Source organism: Eschrichtius robustus, chromosome 19 (genome assembly GCF_028021215.1).
Source record: "Eschrichtius robustus isolate mEscRob2 chromosome 19, mEscRob2.pri, whole genome shotgun sequence".
NCBI lineage: Eukaryota > Metazoa > Chordata > Mammalia > Artiodactyla > Eschrichtiidae > Eschrichtius > Eschrichtius robustus.
The window spans coordinates 8,352,492-8,373,501 of NC_090842.1; positions in this window are offsets into that span (position 1 = coordinate 8,352,492).

A 21,010-nucleotide genomic window follows, 5' to 3' on the forward strand; every position below is an offset into this window, starting at 1 on the left:
CTCCCTATGTACCCCTCACCCCCAAAAGGGTTCCAGGATTTGATACCTCTTAAGAGTCAGTTTGTATCTAAAGTTGTACTAAAATTTGTATTTTAAAATTCCCCAGTCTTTCTGTAGATGTGTAGACCTCAGAGCACACAGTGCTATGCAAACATTTAGCAACCATGCCTGGGAGCTGTTCCTTCTAGAACCACTTCCCTCCCTTTTCCCAGACTGCAATTCTTACTCATCCTACAAAACCTGGTTCAAATGTCACTTCCTCCTCTGCCCTCCCTGATGGCTCCAGGCAGTGAGTCAGCCCTTTCTCTGCTCTCCCACCATCCTTTTTAAATACCTCGATCACATGCCTTCTCAGTGGGTCTGATATCGTCCCCAAGGGGGCAAAAATTCATTCTTTATTCTTTTAATGTATGAAACAGATATGCATACAATACATAAAAAATGTATATAAAATTTCATGGTGGGAGGAGATTAGGAAAAAGCTATCTAAAAATACTTGACTTGGGACTTCCCTGGCGGCCCAGTGGTTAGGACTCCACGCCTCCACTGTAGGGGGCTCGGGTTCCATCCCTGGTTGGGGAGCTAAGTTCCCGCATGCTGCAAGTCGCAGCCAAAAAAACAAACGAAAAAAATAATCTTGACTTTAGAGTGGAGATGATGGAAAAAGTTTGAGAAACTGCTTTCTCATAACACTTGCTTCTTCTGAGACAGTCATTAGTTTGTATTATACTGTGTATCTCTTACGAGTTAGAAAACCCTGGCTCTGAAACCCAGCCTCTAGCATAGTCCTTGCACTTATTGGCATTCCCTATTTATTTACCTGAAGAAATAGATGATGACTGAGATGCTTGCTTCTAAAGATGTCTGCTCCACAAGAGAAACTCCTGTAAAAATCATTCTTAATACCAATATCCAGGACCTACCTCCAGATCTCGAGTAGGACTTGGGAATATGTATTTTAAGAGGCTACTCCGGTGATTGAATTTGCGAACTATCGCTCCAGCCCAAGAATCACTTTCCTTTTCTTTTGCAAAGGTCTCCATTTATAAAAAGAAAAACCAGAATAGATGTGGGTGAGATTTTAGACTGCAGGATTCTGTGAATGTGGCAGACAGTGTGGGCTGGCTCAACACCAGGGTAGCCCTGGGCAGGGTTTCTTTTGGTAGCCTCTGAACAACATGGACAGATATGAAAAGTTAAATGGTTTGGGCACTGAATGAATGTCCAGAGTGCTGGTTGATGGAAGTGTTGGTGATTTTTAGTGGCATGACCTGAACTCTTTCTTTAGTTCTGTCCTGGGAAAGAATGTTTCCTGGAAAAAAATATTTCAATAATTTGAATGACACAGTGGGAGACACACTTACAGATCTATGGATGACACCCACTAAAGAGGAATAACAAATGCATAGACCAACAGATCTTTAACAACCTCCCAGTAGGTTAGAACCAAGGTTCTCAGTTCTCAATCCTCTCAGGCCCAATGCCTTCTTTATAGAAAATATTTTGTAATGCCACTTTTGTTACTGTGAAAGGAATGTCATAGATGACAGAAGCTACCTACATATGTAATTCCCAAACATCACTGTAATGCCATGAATGTAATATCAAGAGAGATAAAAGGGAAGTAATTTTAGAATAAAACCATACTAGGAGACAAAATGTACTACAATCAGCTCTGCCATCATACTTGTTTTGAAAACGTGAATTTGTTCCAGTGTGACTGCGATATGAGGGGGCGATTTGAACACTTCTGTTTGCTTATGCGCGGTTTCATCCATGAGAAACGCAGGGGGAACACAGAAAACCGCACCCTAGTGAGTTCATCCCATAGCACAAAACTCGAGTATGCACACGACCCAGACATCAAGCAGCACCTCAGTTCACCTCGAGTTGGAAGCCACATCGACCCACATCTGATGTTAACAGTTCACCTTCCCCTCCAGACAACCCTCCCTCCTCCACAGTAACACAAGCTGCAGCTCTTCCACTGCCCATACTCATACGAGCAAACCTCAGGTCTCTTCCAAGGTGACATGCCACTTCTATGGTAGTACTTATGTATCCCTTGACTGTTTAACACGTGTAAAACTGCTGCCATATTTATTAGGTTCTTTTTTTTAATGTGTTGCTATTGAAGTATCTGACCGTTGTGGTCCTCATTCCACTTTCCCCGTAGGCCCTGTGGGGTTTTTTTTGTTTTTTTTTGTTTTTTTAAATTTTACACTTTATTTATTTATTTTTGGCTGTGTTGGGTCTTCGTTTCTGTGCGAGGGCTTTCTCTAGTTGCGGCGAGTGGGGGCCACTCTTCATCGCGGTTCGTGGGCCTCTCACTGTCGCGGCCTCTTGTTGCGGAGCACAGGCTCCAGACGCGCAGGCTCAGTAGTTGTGGCTCACGGGCCTAGTTGCTCCGCGGCATGTGGGATCTTCCCAGACCAGGGCTCGAACCCGTGTTCCCTGCATTGGCAGGCAGATTCTCAACCACTGCGCCACCAGGGAAGCCCCCAAGCCCTGTGGTTTTTATCATGCAAATTTGTGTAGTGAGGTGACTTTTTAGGAATGCATATATTGTGTTGTGTCAGAACTGACTGGACTCAGATGCTTGCCTCTGATATAATGAATTCGTTTGGATTTAACAGATGTAAGACACTCTTCAACTGAATAGTGTTGATACTTTTTTTTTCTATTGGACATTTTGAAATCAGGGTGAAATAAGTATATTAGCACACGTGCATAGAATTGCCTTACTGTAGCAGCTCAAGTGCAGTTGAACTATGCTGGTGACTCAGATACCAGTAGTGGCATTGTTATAAAAGACGTGATTTTCTAAAATGGTGAGTAAATTATAAAGTTCTGAACAAAACAAAGCCTATCTCTCCCTTGATTTACACAGTAGTTACTTTCCTGGAAAATTAACTTACATGAAACCCATGCAAAAAACCCCACTGTATTTATAACTGAAACGGAATTTGATTCTGTCCAGATTTGTATAAGCATATTTTTTCATCTGTAGGAATGGCATGGGAGAAGTGAGACAGTTCTCTTATCCTCTATGAGACGTACAAGCCCCTGTCCGCTAAATAACTGTAGTGCCCCTCCCCATCATGTGACAACCCAAACTGCCCCCGCAAATTTCCAGCAAGCCCTCTGGTGAACCACTGGGCTATTGCAGTGGACTTAGGATAAGCTATAATTAGGATCGATGTAAATTCTTCAGTTAGGCTGAGAAAATAACTGTACAGAAAACAGAATGGAGAAAAATGACTTAGCCCAAGAAGGGGTAAGAAAAGTGCAGAGATGTTTGTTGACAGTAAGTGAAATATGAGTAAGTAGTTTCATGTGACCTAATATATTTAGGCACAATAACTAGACCAGTGCTGTTCAGTAGAAACACAACATGAATGCATATGTAATGTCAAATTTTCTAGTAGCCACATTTAAAAAAAAGGTAAGAAACAGATGAAATTAACTTTATGAATATATTTCATTTAACCCAACATACCCTCCAAAACATTTTTTCAAGGTGCAATCGATATAAAAAGTATATTAATGAGATATTTTATATATTTTTAATACTAAGTCTTTAATACTGTGTTTTACACTTAGAGCACATCTCACATTCCAAGTGTTCGAAGGTTCTGTACCACTACCAGCTAAGTCTTATTTGGTTATCACAATGCTTAAATGTTAAAACTTGATTTCTGTATTTTCTAGGATGCTGTTGAGGGCAAGTTGAAAATCCCCAACACAAACTACCTTAAACAATGAGAACATTTATTCTTTTACTTAAGAGTTAGGGTGTGCCTAGGATTGGTTGATTTAGCAGTTCATGATGTCATCCAGGATGTGGGTTCTTTCTGTCTTCCAGTTCCAACTTTCTTGGGCTGGCGCTCCTCTCACAGTTGTAAAATGCCATCCAGGAGCAAAATGGCGGGTCACACTTCCTTGTTTGTGTCCAAAAGGAGGGATGAAGACACTTCTCCCCAGACTTGAAATATTCATTCTTTCCTTCAGTCTTATTGGGCCCAAATGCCATGTCCCAACTGGCTTACACAAATCATCTGGGTCAGACTATTGGATATTCTTTTATCAGATGCAAGGATGCCTTTGGGTATTTCCTCTTCATTTTACTCACCATAAGTGACACCATTTCTTATTGTCTTTACTTGATTTCTTTGCTCATTTACTGTACCTCAGTGTCTCTGGAAGTGGTTGAGTTTGTGACCTCTTCATAAAACCTGGGCTCCAATAATTTTTGGCCAAGCCACACATGCAACATTGCGTATAATTTTGATTTAAGAGGATATTAAAAAATGGAGTAGGTTTAAAGGAGAGAGCTAAGGTGACAAAGAGAATTGAAATCATATTTTATGAGGAATTTTGAAGGGAATGGAGGTGTAAACCCATGAGAAATAGAGGGCTGGTGGGCGGGAATACAGCATCTTAACATGTCTTAGGGATGACGGTAGGTCTGTTTGTAACAGTTCTCTGCTCCCATCAATTTAGCTGCCTCTAATTTGTTCTGGAACTGGAAGCCAGATAATTAAGCCTGTTAGAATAACATGTACTATGAGAACAAATAGGCTGTGATTGAGAGGCTGAGGTGCTTGCCTAAGAATAAAGTATTTAAGCATCAATCCGTGAACTTGGTTATCCCTCATCCACCTCTCTCCTCTCATTCCTTTTTGATATGCTTGAGGCCTTGATCTGAGTTCTGGCTAGGTAATATGATTTTATCATTTTATGCATGTGCTAATAAATTTATGAATGATCACTAGTAAATAATATTAATCTTTATTGATGCTCTGAGGTAAGTACTACTTTATCTGCATTAGCTTCTTAAATTCTCCCAAACCCTATGAGGTAGGCAGATACTATTTGTATCTCTATTATACAGGTGAGGAAACGGAGGCTCAGGGAGAGAAATAAACTTGCCTAAAGTCATAGAACCAGTAAGTCACAGAGCTGGGATCCGTACCAGAACTGTCCAGTGTCAGAGCCCATGATTTTAAATATCCCCCAAGGGGTGTTTGGGGAATGCTCTGTCCTTGACATACAAGATATTATTGATAGGAAGAGCAAGTAGTCTTCCCAGTTCCCTATTGATGCCAGTGGGACACACGCAGAGACAGAGGGGTCATGATTTTGACCTGATGTGGCTTTTTTTTTTTTTTTTTTTAACTTTCTGGGTGGCCTGCCCCTCTCAGGATTGTGCAGAATTCTTCTACCAGGAAGGAGATTTTCAGTTCATTTTGCGGCTCACACCTTTCTCCGCTCTTGCCTGACTCCGCCTCTTGGAGGACTGTGTGCCCCTCACAGAGTCGTGCATATCGTGGACGCTGGTCCATATTTAGGACATCACACTTTATCTGAGGGCAGTGGGATGCCATGAACACATTTTTGAGAAGGGGAGCACTGAGATCAGCTTTACAATTTATAAGGATTGCTCCGACCTCTTTTGGGGTGATGGGGGAGAGGCTGATAGAGTTCAAGAGCCCCACTTTCCCAGGGAATATTTCTCCATCAACTCCAAGTTTCAGCCCTGCTCCACACAACACTTTAGTCACCTACATCAAATGTCAGGGAGATGGAGGGAACGTGTTCAGAAAAGAGGGCATAAATCACCCAGCCGGTGCATTTCCCTGGGGCACTCCTGACCTCTTGTGTCTCTGCCCATAAGCCCCAAAGGACCCAGGCTCTAACAGCTATTTGGACCATTAATGACCAAATGAATGCCCAAATTATACAAAAACTAGGGGGAAATTAGAAATCCTTCTAGGGCAAAGGAAGTGTAGGCCATTGCCGTTTTCTGGAAGGAAGTTCAGGATAGAGGGCTGAAATATTCCTCAACTCCAGAGCAGTTCTAACAGCAAACATTGACCATGCCCTTAGTATGGGCCATGCTTTGTACAGAGCATGTTACATGAATTATTATACTTCACTCCTGCCACAAACATCTAGAGTATTCTTATTCCCATTTGGCAGATGAGAACATTGTGGCCTCAAGAGGTCAACTGACATTCTCAAGGTCACATGATAGTAAATGGTGGAGTCTAATTCAAACCCAAGCTGTCTGTCTCCAGAGCCAACACTTTACACCCTAATGACTCTGGATTCCCTGATGTTTAATTCAAGAAAGCTGAGATTGTCCCCTTCCACAAAACAATTGATGCCATACAATGAAACGCATAGCAAGACTGAGTCCTGCCTAACGGCTCTGTAGCACTGCCCAAGTGTCACGTGATCCTCATCACATACAACATAGATATACCTATACATATATAATCTCAACATTCCAATGTGAGGTGTGCCATCAGGCAGTACACAGTCAATTGTCAAGCAGATGGTCCTAGCAATTGAGTGTTAAACCGTCTCTACAAGGTATAGATAAATAACAACATGGAAAGAAAGAAGTTTGCTAGATGCAAGATGCCAGCTGTAATTTCAAGAAAATGTTGATTGCATGCTTCAGGAACTATTTCACAAAGCCTTGCTCCAGTACAGATTTTCCTTGTAAGGTAGCATGAAAAAAAAAGAGAAATTTATATTTTTACTTGGTGTTTATTGTTTCTTCGTCAGCAGCTGTGCCGACTTGGTGTTGATTATGCAGAGAAGAATTATTTTGATTATTGACAGTTGGCATTCTTCTCATAATTTGGAGTTCTTCATCTCAGAATTGTTTCCTCACCTCCTCTCCTGTCTGCACATGAATAAAAATCTAAAAGCACTTGCCAGGATCCTTACCCAAAGCAGCTGTTAGGAGGAACGTAGTTGAAAGTTCAGATGCAATTTGATGTGAAACTCTCCGTGCCGTTTATTCCTTTCTCTGAGCATCACTTCAGAGCAGTGGAGCCTGTGAGGTTCATCACAAGTGTCTGAAAGGCCTCTCACAAGGAAGCCACACTCTTTTGTGGATTGCCTTTCCCCTGCGCTTTTGTCTGCTAGCTGGTTGCCCCGTCTTTCCTAGCCATGACCATTCAAAATTCTATGCCAGCCGATTACTGGTTAGGATTGGCTGAAATGAATAGTCTCTGCTACTTTCCATATTTTTTCTTAGAAAAAGACTGTTTGGGGCTTCCCTGGTGGCGCAGCAGTTAAGAATCCGCCTGCCAATGCAGGGGACATGGGTTCGAGCCCTGGTCTGGGAAGATCCCACATGCCGCAGAGTAACTAAGCCCGGGCGCCGCAACTACTGAGCCTGTGCTCTAGAGCCCGTGAGCTACAACTACTGAAGCCCGTGCACCTAGAGCCCGTGCTCCACAACAAGAGAAGCCACTGCAATGAGAAGCCTGTGCACCACAATGAAGAGTAGCCCCCGCTCACCACAACTAGAGAATGCCCACTCACCACAACTAGAGAAAGCCCGCACGCAGCCAACGAAGAAGCAATGCAGCCAAAAATAAATAAATAAATAAATTTGTTAAGAAAAAGACTGCTTGAAAAACAAAAATGATCTAATGAACCCCCTTTCAGATAATTTTCATGTTGTGCTTGTAACAGATTCCTTTGGTGTCCTGTGTCACACCCCCTGGTCTACCTCTATTTCAGGCTAAAACACACCTCAAATGGCAGAATCCCACCTCCTGCTCTCTCTTCCTGGGGGGAGTTAACACCCCAGAGGATAACCCTCCTATAAAGGGGTCAGAAGCCAGTGGAAAATGACCCAGCTTCTCCTCCTGCAGGTGGGCAGTTCTGAGAGGCATTTTATCTGCTTCTCAGAGATCCTGGCAGAATCAAACATGTTGTCTTGCAGCAGTGACCCCAATGTACTTCCTTATGTTGGCTTTTCCTATTTCCCTGGATCACCTCCCACGTAGGCACATGCATCCAAATCCTTGTCTCAGGCCCTGCTTTTGGGGAAACACAAAATAAAACATTTTTGTAAAAAAAATTTTTTTCCCACCGAATTTGTTTCTCTTTTCTCCTCTCCCTGTTCTTATCCATTTCTTTTGTTTTGGAGTAAGTAATAGAGTCTATTCTTTTAAAAAATGTAGGAGTTATATAGATGCATTAAAAATATTCTCTCTCTATATATGTATTTTAATATATGTGTAAATTTTTAATTTTTTATGCATCCATATCTGTATCTATATATCTCTATCTTTATCTATCTATCTATCTATCTAGATATATAATGTGAAAGTCATCTCTTTGTGGAGCAAGTACATCATGGGCAGAAGTCAGTCTTGGCTCAGTCAGACCTGTGGTTGAATTGTGACCCAGCAGCATTCAAGTCTTGTGAACTCAGGATAGTCATTTACCCTCCCTAGGCCTTAGTTCCAGCTCCAGTAAACTAGAGGGAGCATATTTACAGGGTTGTTATGAGTATTAATTGACATTGTGTGCGTGTAACACACTAGCATGGTTCTGAGCATTTAGTAGGCAATTAGCATATTTCAGTGATCATTATAAAAAACAAAACAGAGCAAATTTCTCTGTCAAACTGACATACTCCCGCTACTTCCTGGGGAGGGATGGGAAGGGGCCAGGGAGGAAACCATTGTATCTGCTGTGCATCTTTCCAAAACTTTTTCTGTGTTTGTACAAACTTTTAAAAAAAATGCCTATGTATATGCACCTTTGTATAGCTTACTTTCTTTCTCTTTTATGCATGTGGGACCATAGTGTACATGCTGTTCTGCAATTTGCTGTTTTAAAATTTAATACCATACCGTGGACACTCTCCTATGTCAGAATATTTACATCTATTGCATCAAAAAATGGCTACATGGCATTCTTCTGCATGAATGAGCCCACTTGTGACAGTTTGTTTTATGTGTCAACTTGACTGGGCCACGGGGTGCTTAGATATTTGGTCAAACATTATTTTGGATGTTTCTGTGAGGGTGTTTTTGCCTGAGTTTAACATTTAAATAGGTAGACCGTGTAAAGCAGATTGCCCTCCCTCATGTGGGTGGGCCTCATCCAATCTGTTGAAGGCCTGAATAGAACAAAAGGTTGACCGTCTCCTGAGGAGGGGAGCATTTCCTCCTGCCTGACTGCCTTCAGGATGAGACATCAATTTTTTTTCCTGCCTCTGAACTCGAACTAAAACATTTTTCCTGGGTCTTGAGCCTACTGACCTTTGGACTGGAGCCTACACCATCAGCTCTCTTGGGTCTCCAGCTTGCTGACTGCAGGTCTTGGGACTTGTCCTTCATAACTGCATGAGCCAATTCCTTATAATACCCCCCATCTATATATCTATATCCATATCTATCCATAGACACAAATTAATACGGGAAACATTCATACATTATATAATTAATTAACGGGGGAAAGGGCAAAGCAATGGTGTATTAGTCAGGCTTCTCCAGAGAAACAGAACCCGTATGCACATATATGTATGAGGGAGGCTGGTGAGATGACTATGGTCCTGTCATGGAGACTCTTTGACTTTCTTAATTCACCAGAGACTTCCCCATTCCCACCAGCACCTTTAAATAGATCAGCTTTCTTGAGCTCAGTCTTCCTTCTTGATTTCCAGGCTCACAGCCTACTGTTTAAGGATACAGTCCCCAGGGGTGTTGTGATGATGATACAGGGTCGAGTTGCTCTCAGGAGGATAAGAGTCCTGGTTCCAAGGCTGACCCAGGGGAGCTGTTAGAGTAGCGCTCTCTGGAAGTTCCTGTGCCTTCTCTGAAGATATTAGACAACTAAGAGTCAGATAAATTTGCATAATCTCTTAGCAATATCCAAGTCCTTCAACATAGTGTTTCTGAAGGCTGTAGGCAGACTACCCAAAGCCAGAATTCTGTCTGTGATTTTACTTCAAAAGCACTTTGTCCTGGATATATTTCACGTCCAGCATCAGCAATGGCCCTGAGCATGGAGCTCTCCAGCTCCAAGGAAGGCAGAGCTTAAAAGGGGACCATGTGCAGTTTAGGATTTCCCAGCTCCTCTCCTACCTGGAAGTAAAAGAAGATTCCTCATGTTGGATGCTCTGAACTGAGGGTCTCCAGGGTGGAGCAGACTCTCCTCTGTTGAGTGGCCCTATTTTGATCTACAAAGCCCAGCATGAGCTGCTATGGCTCTCAGGAACCAGCCATTCACACAAGCCCTTCCTCCTGAAGGCCACAAGAATAAAGAAAGGATAATACTGAAACAGTCAGTTGTCGGATGTCAGGCATCTGTTCTATTCCGTTCTCCTCTCTTCCATTCTCCTCCACTCCATTCTATGCTGTTATATTTAATTACTAGACATTTTAGTCTATGTGGTCCCATTCCTTTTGAACTTGGGACTTTTTATTCTATGTTATTCTGGTCCATTCTATCCTGTCCCATCCCATCCCATCTGATTCCATTCCATTCCAATTCTGTGTAGAACGAGTTCTTGCCTAGTGCAAGGGATTTTGCTAGATGTTACAAAGAAAGCTCGTGTGTGTGAGTGTATGCACACACGTGCGTCTTGAAGAGTAGTTTTCAGGATATCATTATAATAGACAAAAATTCCATATTTCTTACCCCTCTCTCTAGGAATATTCAGGAGGTAGTCTTGAGTGAATTTGAAATATTACAAAATAAAGATTTACCTAGAGAGCATTGGTACTAGCAGTGAGTTAAGGAGAATTCAAGGTTTTAAACCTTTGTGTTTCTTTTCCAGTGATCTGTTAGAGACCATGTTTACTAACATTGCAAATCCTATGGTAACTTAAGATAAATTGCAGTCTGTATTTGAAAGTTTGAAAAGCGGAAGACACCAAATAACAAAAAAGACTAAGGTGAATAGAGAAGGTATATGCTTTCAGATTTATTTCCCAACCATCCTTCTTCAATGTTGGCTGCGATGTGGACTTTGACATCCTTTTGGTTGTTTTTTCTTGGAGAGTCAGTTATTCTGGAAATAAAATGTCTTCTCAAGAGGTAGTCTAGTGTCATCATTAAGGTCATGGGCTTTATAAAGACCTGAGTTAGAATGTCATTTCTACTAATTCCAGCCATATGAACTAGGGAGTATTCCTTAAGCACTTGGATAATAGTAGTGTCTCCTTCAGGATGTTCTTGAAAAAATTAAATGAGATAATGCATATAAAGTGCTTAGGGTCATATTACCAATATTAAATGGTCAATAGATGTTAGTTGTTAGTTCAGAAATAGGGTCAGTATAATGCTCTTACGGATGTTTTTGAGGATAAACTGAGATGCTTGTAAAGCATTTAGGTCACTACCTGACACATAGTAAGCACTCAATAAATGTTGATCATTGACACCACTGTTTTTGTTATTACATCTTATCTGTACAATGAAGATAATGTAATTCACTTAGTATAGTTGTAAAGACTAATTGAGATAACGTGTATGAAGTATTTAGTGCTGTGCCTGGCACAGAGTGAGAACCAAATAAATGTTAAACTGCTAGAGGACAGGAATTGTGTTATTTACACTAACTAAGCACCCCAGCCTTATGCTTGACACATAGACGGTATCCAATAAGTATTTTGTAAATAAATGAGTGAATGAATGTATTATAAATTAGCTTCTATTCTACCCAAAATGTAAAAGGAGATCTTGGAAAAACGTTCTGGTCTCCTTTAGAATCTGATGACCCCTGAAAAATGAGGAATAAAATAAACCCAAGGAGACAGGATGTTCCCAAACTCTGAGATCATTGTTCTAATCCCCTACATTAGAAAGGTCTTTCTGGTTCACAAAGAACTTTCACATCCATTATGTCATTCAATATAAAAAAAATTAAAATAAAACAGGCAAGAAATGTCCTTAGGGTCGGCCTGGACAAGGAGCTCAATCTCTTACAAATGATTTAAAGCCCCCTCTGTCTTGCTACAGATATTGCTTATAGAAAACTGCAGGCACAGAAATGCTACCCAGCTTGATTTAGCTTAAAGAAACCTTTTGTGACCTTATAAACAAACACAGCCCAGTGGGAAACCAAGTGGAATTTCAGAATTTTGAAGATGAGCTGAGAGAATTTGCTCAGAAATGGGACTTATTAAAACAGTCTCTACCAAAGGAGTGAAACAATAAAGACATTGACTCAGAAGAGAACAAAAAGGCCAGTCCTGCTTATTGGTGAGCAGTGAGCTCCTGACTCATTAGTGTTGACCGTGTAGCAATAATGTTTGGGAACATTGCAGTCTCACGAGGAGGCTTACAATGATGTTCATCTGCTCATGTGGATGGACAGCCTTACATAAACTCTGACTGCTCATGGAAAGAGTTTCTTATCCTTAAACTATGCTATGAGAATGGGACTGGGCAAGGCTGATTAAAAGACGTTTTTATGAATGTAAACGCCAGCTTTGAAATGCCTGTCCTCTGATACAGTGCCATGTGTTCATGCATGCATTGGATGAATATGTTTCGACCTTATGTCCTGAGTGAGTGGGTTAGGCCAGTTGATTAACTAAGTGGGTTATTGAAAGAGAGACAAGTGCTGTATTGGTCCAGGTCCCGGTAAGAAACAGATGGTTCGAATGGAGTTTCAAATGGTTCAAATGGAGGGCCTTTATTGAACAAGATATAAGCAGGGCTGCTCCCAGATGAGTCAAAAGGACTGAAATATGGGCAGGGTTACAAAAATGGACAAGGGATTGTGAATGAGGTCCCTAGAGACTAGCGATAAGAAGAAGCTGCGTCAACCCCTCAGGTGTTCATAGCGTTAGGGGAACCCAGTGAGGGCTGGCAGTACGGAGGAAGTGCCATCTGGCAGGATCTGTGATCCTGGAGAGACACAGATACCATCATAGACGTGGGGAAGCAGAGAAGAGGCTCTGGCCTCTCTCCTCTCACTCTCTGGTTCCCTGCAGGTATTTCCCATTGGTCAAACCCAACTGGTTGCTAGCAGGTGAGGAAGCCTGGGAAACACATTCTGCCGGGGCTCCCAGGTACAGAACAGGACAGAAAAGGATGGATCTGGGTGTGGGCCATATCATCTTTGTCACAGCTACTCTCTCTGCCATTGTAGGGTAAAAGCAGACATAGATAATAAGGAAATGAATGGGTGTGGCTGTGTGTCAATAAAACTGTATTTGCAAAACAGCCAGTGGGCCAAATCTCCACTTATAGTTTGCTGGCCTTTGGGCTTAGCCTCAAAACTTATCAGAAAATGGTTTATATATTGAGTCCAGCATAAGCGCAGTCATTCAGTTTCTGGGTAGCATCAGACAACAGCAGCAATGTCCTCATTAAATCTTTTTTGGTGAGCGCCTGTCTCCACTTGGTTTCTGCCTTGGGTCTCATATAGGTTGAAGCAATTGCCCCACACAGGCTTAATGCACACCAGAGTAGACTCCGGTGGAAGCCTTTAGCGCACTTGAAATGAGGACATAAATAGTTCAGTCGAATACATAAATGATTCAAGCCCATTCCAGTAGTGTGTGCATGGGCACAAGTGTCTGATGTGTTCTATGTCACGAGCGAAAGGGCAACGTGAGACTCACATGTGGATCAATCGGCACAGCTCAAAGGCACATAATCTGTCTCCTAGTTAAGCTGGCAGACTTTGGGGTGGATGTGAGCCCCAGTCAAAATCTTAGGCAATTTCAGATGGGAGTGGAAATAAACAATGGCTACCTCAATGAGAACAAACAGAAGCCTTTTTTTTTTTTTTTAAATGGAACTTGTTTTTTTGTTTGTTTTAATTTTTATTTATTTATTTATTTATTTATTTATTTATTTATTTATTTATTTATTTATTTATGGCTGTGTTGGGTCTTCGTTTCTGTGCGAGGGCTTTCTCTAGTTGTGGCAAGCGGGGGCCACTCTTCATCGCGGTGCGCGGGCCTCTCACTATCGCGGCCTCTCTTGTTGCGGAGCACAGGCTCCAGACGCGCAGGCTCAGTAATTGTGGCTCACGGGCCCAGCTGCTCCGCGGCATGTGGGATCTTCCCAGACCAGGGCTCGAACCCGTGTCCCCTGCATTGGCAGGCAGATTCTCAACCACTGCGCCACCAGGGATGCCCCAGAAGCCTTTTATGAAGGGCTTTGTTATCGCAGGAGAGTCAGCCACCATCACTGGTGTTTGGCAGAGATGGAGGGGCAGGCAGGGGAGAGGGCAAATTTCCCAGTGAGAAGAGGGAAGGCTTCAGTGTGTTCTGACTGGAGGCTGTTGGCCCTGGGAAGCTGAAGGCAGGCCAGCTAGAAGCTGCTTGTCTTGGGAGCATATTTGGCTTTCTCCAGTTGGTCCTGAGTTGGAAGAGAAGGCAAAAATGAGAGAAGCTGGCATTACTGACCAAGTCCTGCTTGTTCTGGATTGATTGCTACCGGGTCTGTGCTTTGGCTTCCCAGGCTGGCTGCTGCAGAAGTTGTGGCTCAGAGTTCTATTGTCATAGATGGTCTGGCCATTGGCCATTTATATATTCAGTCTGTCACGTTATACAGGTTACTGTTGACTCTCCGTCCTGGCTCTGTCACCTCCAGGATGTTGTTAAGACAGGAAGAGCATCTCAGCAACCAGCTGCTCTGCTCTGTACCCACTCATACTGGCCGCCATGGCCATGAGCGGTTCCCTCCCTGTGACTGATAATGGATGCAGGTGACTCAAAATGGATCTCTAGCTACCCGATTATCATCACACTGACTTAATCAGTGTTACCAGGAGAAGCTATGGCCTAATTCTCTGAATTCGTCTATAAAACTCAGTCTTAAGTCAATCCTTTAATAAAAATCTCAAGTTCTTCCCGTAATGACCTCATCCTTAGCAGCATAATGGCCTCCTAATTCCTTTCCTGATCTCTCCATGAGATGGGCCCAACTATCAAAAGCTCATGTACGTACTCTTCTCTAGTTATCCCTTACCTCATTTGCATAGAGTTTGCTCATAATTTTATCACCCCAAGAAGCATCCTTGAGCCAGGATGACCCAGTGTGGAGTGTACCTAGTAAAATCTCCATCCAGGCCCAAACAGCTGTGGTCAGGTTCCTTCTGTGTCCAGGTTTCTCTGTCGTGTGTAGTGTGGGTAAAAGGTTGCCCACCCTTTCACAGGTCTGTGTATTTTCTCTTCATGCCTTAGTTCTTCCTTCCTACAAGGTTTATCTCTCTCTAATCTACTGGATGCCTTTCTTTCCCTCTAAAATAAAATGTATAACCGTCTGAATTTCGTTTCTGATCAGCACTTCTCTCTCAACAGACACTACCCTCTCTGCTCTGAAGCAGACAAGCCCTGTAGGCAGTTTCTTTTAGTGTGTGTACATTTGCTCACCTGAGTCAAATTACAGCATTCTTTTTCATAGACTTGCAAATCCCTGGAGCAGGAAGGGGTCTCAGAGGTCAGGGAGGTTAATATTCTCCGAATGGGATGCATAACCCAGGGTGGGTGTGCATGGTGATGTTGGCTAAACATTTAGTGTAACTTTAGTTGTTGAATATTTGCTTTAATTCTATTAGAAAAAAATATATAACTGGTACATTAAACTACATGAGTTCATAAATATTACTGTCTAGGCTGAGACAGTTGGTGCCTTAGAAACCTATTGTCCTCAGTGTATATGAACTGTAGGTGCTGACAGGTAATACCTAAATATGACTAAGATCATGAAAGTAGAATTTTTGGAAGCACTGATCTGCTCCAACCTCCGCAGGGCTACACAAGAGTAAACCGAGGCTTTGAGAAGAGATGAGGTTTATCCAAGGCCACTCAGCTCAATAGAAGCAGAACTAGGGTTAGATCATGCCCAGATTCCCAGTGTCCTTTCATTCAGTTTCCAAAGACTCCTCCTTGGCAACTGTGAGTTCAGCTGAAGAACGAAGACCATGATCTATAACGGTTCCTAGGGGATGGATTTTCAAAAGCACAACAAGCTGGACAAAAGCCTATTCTAAGTACATGGCGAATTACCTGAACAAGTCCAAGAGCCTCATTTTCAAAGACAAAAACTGCTCGTTTATTAGATCTAGAACAACTGAAATTTTACTGGATAACAAGGTAAATGAATGCATTGCACCATTCACTGCCGCAGAGGCCCACAAGCTGCTGGTTGCTCTGCGTAATGGGAGATTTGGAATGCAGTTAATGGGTTAGTGTAGTTTTTATTGTAAAAGCAAACTAAATTAAACTGATAGTTTTAATTAAATTTGAATTGGCTGTGATTTTACTCAGTTTTAAAGGCCACTTGAGACACTAGCGTTGCACTTAAAATCTAGTGTTGTAATTAGTGACATCTACATTTATTATAATGGTTACTGCACTTTATTGAATTTATTCAAGAGTAAACAAAAGCTCAGCATCTGAAGAGCGTGGATCCTAGCTAGGTTGGCTTTGGGAGCCTGTTTTGTTTCTATTAGAATGTCAGGTGATGTTGCTGATCTTGGAAAGGGAGGTCTGGGGTTTAGCCATCCAGCCACAAGCTTAAGACCATGGGCTACCTCAGGCCAGAACTGTCCCAAAATGTTGTAATTAAGTTTTTACTGTATTTTTTTATCTGGAAAATCCAAAGTATGTGTGTGTTTGAACATTGCTCAATCCCTCAGTTCTTCTAGAATTCAAGGTCCATGAATCTCTATTTGGAGACACCGTCAAGCAACCATTAATTTCATCTGGAAATCTCAAGAGCTGTGTGGCGGCCCCAGGAAATGTCAGTGAGGGAGGCTGATGGCTTCCTGAGGAGGACCGTGCCTGGGCGGCTCAATATCATCTGTTGTCCCAGACAAAACTGGACTCTAAAATGGCGGTTCTCATAACTTGGGTGTGCACAGAATCACCTGAGAGCCTTGTTGTAATGCAGTCTCAGGGCCTCATCTGTAGAAATTCTGATTTAGTAAATGCATGGGGAAAACCTCATGTTGAGAAAGTCTGCTCTAAAGCATTAATTCAGTCTAATGAAATCCTCAAAAAGACAGCTGATAAACAGAAGTAGGAGTATCTCCTCAGAGGGTCACCGTACTATATACTCTGTTGGGAAGTCTGTGTGGCAATGGTCTCTTAAAAATTGTTTGATAAGAGTGAAATTAAATCAAGGATTATATTTTTAATTAAAAATTAGTAAATGCTTATAAAATAGTTCAGAAACGTATAACATAAGATATGAATTACCCTTAGTTCATTCAGTCCCTCTCCCCAGGAGCAAACAGCTCACTATCTGGTATGTTTCTTCTAGAGACTTATTTGCCTCTTTATTCATAAGCATAGATATAAGTAGATGCTTCCCTACCAGATTTTTCCTACTTATCACTTTCTTCTGTGTTCTGAGGAGTTTCCTCTACTTTGTCTTTTTATGTTCTTCAGTTATTCCTTTTATGTACCATCCTATTCTTGTTTAATGGTTATAAATACTTTCCCAAGGTTTTTGAAGATAACGTTTAGTTTTTTTGTTTTTTTGGGATACTATCTCAGTTTCCTCTGTTACCACATTTCTCGTTGTTTATCTTGATCTTTTTCTGGCAAGCAGCAGGCATGGTGGTTCCCATTTATCCATATGTGAGAATGAAGTAATAGGGAACTCTGGGTGTGGAGGGGCTGCCTGACTGTCAGGTTTCTCTTTTGGTACAACAGGCAAGAATCTGGACTGTCTGCTTTGGAACTCCTAACACGTGGAGTGCTGTCCACATCCACACTCACCCTAGCTGCCCTCTTTGTTTATTCAGTTTTTTTAGAGGAAGAGTCCTTTTTTTTTTTTTTTAATCAAAATGTACATGTATTACTCTATCTACTAAAATGATTTCAAAATACATACACTACATATCAGTGTACATTTTCTTTTACATAATTTGGCAAATATGATGTGTGTTAGAGAAGAAAAAATAGCATGAATATTCCCTCTATGTCTTCAATCCAAAATAGCAGAAGGATTGAACAACCTTGGCCCTTGTGTTCTAATAAAAACAATGTTGCAAAATGCTCAAAGAAATGATGGTATCAAAGGTCTGTGTCATTTTGTTTCCTACCAGATCCAGAATGAGATTGATTAAGTTTCTGTGATTACCATTCAATCCCTTATAGAATGTTGCTTACAGGCCCTCTGATGATGTTCTCTTCATGCGTTTTTCAAATTCTAGATTTTAATAATTAGAGGAAGAGTTCTTGCTGTTGTTATTGCTGTTGTTTTTTCCTGTGGTTGTTTTTATTGCAGGTAAACACCTGCCTTTAGGACATTCTGAATATTCCATGTGTAGAACTTTAATTAATTCCACTTTCTTCCTTCCTATTCTCATTTATGTCCTGATGTTTATGAGTTCCAAACCCCACTGGAGCTCTCTCCTTTTAAGGTAGAGTAGGCAAAACTTAGAATTTTTCAGGAGGGTGACCCATACGCTTACTAAACCGTCTAAAATTTGAACAAGTTGACCGTTAACAAACCAGTACTGGTAAACAAAACCTGCGTATTTTAGTAGGGACCAAGACTTGGGGTGCTCCCACATTATTCAGATGAATTTTAGGTTTGAATCTGTAGGAATTGTGTCTGTAAAGAACAGTGAACTTTGATCAAAGATGTAACAAATCTGAATCATTTGCATCTGATTCCTTCACCCCAAACTCATTGACTTGGAATCTATAGGACCTGAGTCTACTTAATGGCAATCAATCAAACAATCAAAAAAACAGCAAAGAAAAATCCCAAACTCAATGAACATGGATGCAACAGGAAAAAATTAGGTGTGATTTCTTTTTAATCAATATAAATTCAATTACTTGTATTCCTATTGTCAGTGTAACCTCTGGAGCATTGAACACCAATTTCAGAATCCCAGAGTTTGTTCACAAGAGCTATTATAGTCAACAAAATATTTTAGACCTTGATAGGGCCTTATTGTATAGATAAAAAATGAAGGAAGCCATATTGGGAAGAAATTAAATATTTGGGCTTTGAATTTAGGTGGGGCTGGGTTCTCATCTGCCTTGGCTTAAAGGTGATACTGTTGCTTCTCATATTCTACTACTGTCAGAACTAATCACGTGGCCCTCTCCTAACTGCAGGAGCGTTTGGGAAATATAGGACCACACAGACTATTTGGTGAGCTCTCTTTGGCAGGTTCAGTCATCAGCATTATCATCAAATCTAAAGAGATGAAGTACCTTTTGTTTTGCTTACAGAACCAGTTATTAATAGAATTAGGGCTTGAAGCAAGATAAGGCGTTTTGAACCACAGTTGAGGACTCTTATCCACAAAAGTCTTTTATTTTACATACAGTTAAACTTAGGTTCCCAGAGGTTGAGCAATCTTCTGAAGATGCGGGATGAATTAGGAGTAGAGCTGAATTTTTTATTCTTTCTACTTAACCACCCTGCCTGTCTTCTCCTGGAGATTTCCGTAGTATCTTTTCATAATTATTTCTGTGACATTCTTCCTCCAAACTACCAGATTGTTTATTATCACCTAGAAAGAATAAGTCTTTCAGTGGAATGTATGAGCATGTAAATTTCATGATAATGAGAAACACTTCCTCCTAAAACTAGGATAGAGCATCTGGAAACATAAAATGCATATTAAAATGACTGGAGAGACCCCCTCCTCCCAACCAAAATAATTAAAATTTGGTTGCAAAGATTTGTGTTAAGATTAGGAAACGCTTATTTAGGTTCTGTCACAGTGAAGTCTTGTCACAACAGCACAACAGTCTTCTAATGTGTGGACGATCTCAGGACTTCATTGTTGAAGAGCGTTCTTCCAGCGCTATGAGTCTGAACATTACGTGTCAATAAAATTGTGTGAAGTTAGTGGGCACTATCTCCAAACTAGGTTGGACTTCCGTATCAGTGGATGAAAAATGGCCACAGATTCTTTAACACACTTCCCAGTGAGAAGTAGGGTTCTCTTGAGAGAACGGGCTCTGCGGCTGCTTAAACCAATGGACTGAAAGAATATGGTGGAAGGGACAGTTTCCAGTGCTAGTTTCCAGGCGCAGGCTAAGGTAGTTCCATTTCTTGTCTCTTAAAATACTCGTTCCGGAATGCTTAACCTTCAGGTGGACAGGCGAACCCTGTGGAGAGAGAGGGCTCCAGCTGTGCTCAGCTTTCTAGTCACTCCTTCTAAGGCACCAGACATGGGATAAAGAAGCCATCTTGGATGTAGATCCCACCAGCCCCAATTGCCACTCCTAAAGCCACATGGATCAGAGACAAACTACCTGGCTGAGCTCTTTCTGAATTCCTGGCCAACAAAACTGTGAGCAAATAAAATGGTTGTTGAAGTCATCAACTTTTTAAAAAAATATTCTTTTCCATTACGGTTTATCATAGGATATTGAATATAATTCCCTGTGTTATACAGTAGGACCTTGTTGTTTATCCATTCTATAAATAATAGTTTGCAACTGCTAACCCCAAACTCCCACTCCATCACTCCTCCAACCCCTGCTCCTTGGCATACACAAGTCTCTTCCTTATGTCTGTGAGTCTGTTTCTGTTTCATAAAAGTTCATTTGTGTCATATTTTAGATTCCACGTAAAAGTGATAACATATGGTATTTGTCTTTAAATACATTAATTCACGTAAGGTACTTAAAGCAGTGCTCAATAAGTACTTATTCAACAGTATGTTGAGCACCTACTGTGTGGCAAGTACTGTTCTAGGCTCGGGGCATATCAGTGAAAAAAAATAGGCAAAAAGTCCTGCCTTTTTATGACATTTACCTTCTAGTTAAATATTATTATTATGCCATATACATTTAAAATGAACAGATAAACAAAACCCAGAACACATGGCATCAAGGGCTTTCTTAGACTCAGGATGTATCAGTTAAATGTGTGCTCCTTTGTCACATTTCTGCACAGCTCCCCTTTTTTGTGGATAATCTTTGATATGGTGATGGTTAAGTCACTATAATAGTAGCTATGGTGACTTACAGGGATGCTCAAGAAGAGCCTTTGAAAGGAAAGCAACTGTGTAACTATCGCCAAACTGAACTCTCTGAGTCAGATTCATTACCTGTAAAATGGAACAGTTATAGCGAAGGAAATTTAAGGTCTTCTCCCCTACCTCTGATGATTTGTGTGTCCATAAAAGGAAGTGACAAGAGGTCACCAAGGAAGGTGTGTGGAGAGTGAGGTAAGAGCACCTTCTCTCTTGGCAAAGGTGAGGGGATTAGAGCCATGGGGATGGTATTTTCTAAACTTC